The sequence below is a fragment of the Solanum lycopersicum genome, chromosome 2, assembly GCF_036512215.1.
Source record: "Solanum lycopersicum chromosome 2, SLM_r2.1".
Lineage (NCBI taxonomy): Eukaryota > Viridiplantae > Streptophyta > Magnoliopsida > Solanales > Solanaceae > Solanum > Solanum lycopersicum.
The window spans coordinates 14052212-14054711 of NC_090801.1; positions in this window are offsets into that span (position 1 = coordinate 14052212).

Consider the following 2500-nt stretch of genomic DNA (forward strand, 5'->3'; position numbering starts at 1 on the left):
AAGTTGATAGGGCAGAAATTTGAATGATGCGTCGCCGGCACGATGGCCGTGCGATCCGTCGAGTTATCATGAATCATCGCAGCAACGGGCAGAGCCCGCGTCGACCTTTTATCTAATAAATGCATCCCTTCCAGAAGTCGGGGTTTGTTGCACGTATTAGCTCTAGAATTACTACGGTTATCCGAGTAGTAGATACCATCAAACAAACTATAACTGATTTAATGAGCCATTCGCAGTTTCACAGTCTGAATTTGTTCATACTTACACATGCATGGCTTAATCTTTGAGACAAGCATATGACTACTGGCAGGATCAACCAGGTAGCATTCCTCAACGACGCCGCGCGCCGCATGAGCCCGGCGCGCCCTTTCGGGCACGGTCGGGTCCAAGGCAAGCGCGGCAGTCATTCGCAAGGAGCATTCGTTTTGGGCAGATAGAAGCCGGTGAAGGCCCCATGCCCACTGCGTCTACCGTATCCGAGAATTCGAGGCGCCGCTCACGGACCACGCCATCGCACGACGAAGCGAGGGAAGGCGTGGGACGCGAGAGCGTCTTTTGGGTTCACCCCGCGCATGGGATGCGAGGGGCGAAAGGCGACCGTTTGCACGTGCACAATGCCTAGGCAGTAGGTATGCAGCACAGGAAGTTCCGACGTCCGACCAGCCTAGATTGCGCTTCATCCGTCACCGAGTTGGCATGCGAGTTAGGACGTCGCTGCTCGAAGCAGGGATCCAACCTAACCACACATGCCCAATACCACTCATGCGCCGTACGTGAATAGCTCCGGAAATGCACGCCCGACATCCACCCCGCCGCCCGACATTAGATGTCGTGCGACGACGCCGATGCCTTCTTTGCAAGGCCAATGCTACACCCGCCGTTGCGCGCCGCCCAAGGGAGTTGAGAATTTAATCACTGCAAAGATTGTTGGAGGAAGACCAAGGTTCACACAGGGGAACCGCCCACGCCCGGTCCATCATAGCGTCTGGCCGTACATGGCCTTACGTGCCCCGTGCGTGCGACGCCTAGAGTTAGCCGTAACAGGAGCTCTAGAACTCGCCACTCGCCCGAAAGCACTGCCGTTTCCACACCAAACGCTATAATAAAACCGATCTTGAGAAGTTCCCTCGGCGGCGCACGTTCGCCCCGCAGACGTCGCTGGCATGTTTTTGTAAGCGCCCAACGGCGTAGCACGGACGAGCCATGCATGCCATCAAGCTCCCACGCAGCACGCCTACTAAGCCCACAGGACGCCCATGGCATCCGCCTTGTAACGCCTCGGTCGCCCCGCAGACGTCGTCGACATGTTTTTGCAAGCGCCCAACGGCGTAGCACGGACGAGCCATGCATGCCATCAAGCGCCCACGCAGCACGCCTACTAAGCCCACAGGACGCCCTTGACGTCCGCCTGCTTTCGCCTCAGTTGCCCCGCAGACGTCGCTGGCATGTTTTTGTTGACGCCCAACGGCGTAGCACGGACGAGCCATGCATGCCGTCAAGCGCCCACGCAGCACACCTACTAAGCCCACAGGACGCCCATGACGTCCGCCTGCCACCGCCTCAAACGCCCCACAGACGTCGCAGGCGTGTTTTTGTAAACGCCCAACGGCGTAGCACGGACGAGCCATGCATGCCGTCAAGCGCCCACGCAGCACGCCTACTAAGCCCACAGGACGCCCTCGACGTCCGCCTGCCTTCGCTTCAGTTGCCCCGCAAACGTCGCTAGCATGTTTTTGTAGACGCCCAACGACGTAGCACGGACGAGCCATGCATGCCATCAAGCGCCCACGCAGCACGCCTACTAAGCCCACAGGACGCCCTCGGCGTCCGCCTGCCGTTGCCCACTCGACCCGTCGACGTCGCCAACGTGTTTTTGTAAACGCCCAACGGCGTAGCACGGACAAGCCATGCATGCCATCAAGCGCCCACGCAGCACGCCTGCTAAGCCCACGGGACGCCTATGCCGTCTGCCTGCCTGCGCCTCAGTCTGCCTCCAACACCTCTACCCCCCTTATATATGCTTAAAAAAGTTTTGCCCATGTGACAGGAGTAGACATGGATTTTCCAGAGAATCATAATGAAAATGTACAACCCAAATATGCGCGGTCTAAGGTACAAACACACATCAGCCTTCATAATTGACTTTAATATGTATAAAAAAATATTTTTCAACAATTTTTTTTAATTTTTATTTTTTTCGAAAATTCCGAAAAATTAGTAATAAATTAATAAAAAATAGGGAAAATATCGAAAAAATATGAAATCAACTCCGAAAATTCACAAATAAATATGTGAACCTTAAAATATAAAATTTAATAAATTTTAATTTTTAAAAAGAGACGTAAAAATTAAAAAGCGTAAAAATAAATTATAAAATAATGATTAAAAGTCGGAAAAATATGGAAATGCTCGAAAACACTTCTCAACATGTCAAATTAATGATAAGATGCATATTTGCACAAACAAAAGATGTTTCAATATCGTACGAACCGTAAAAGTA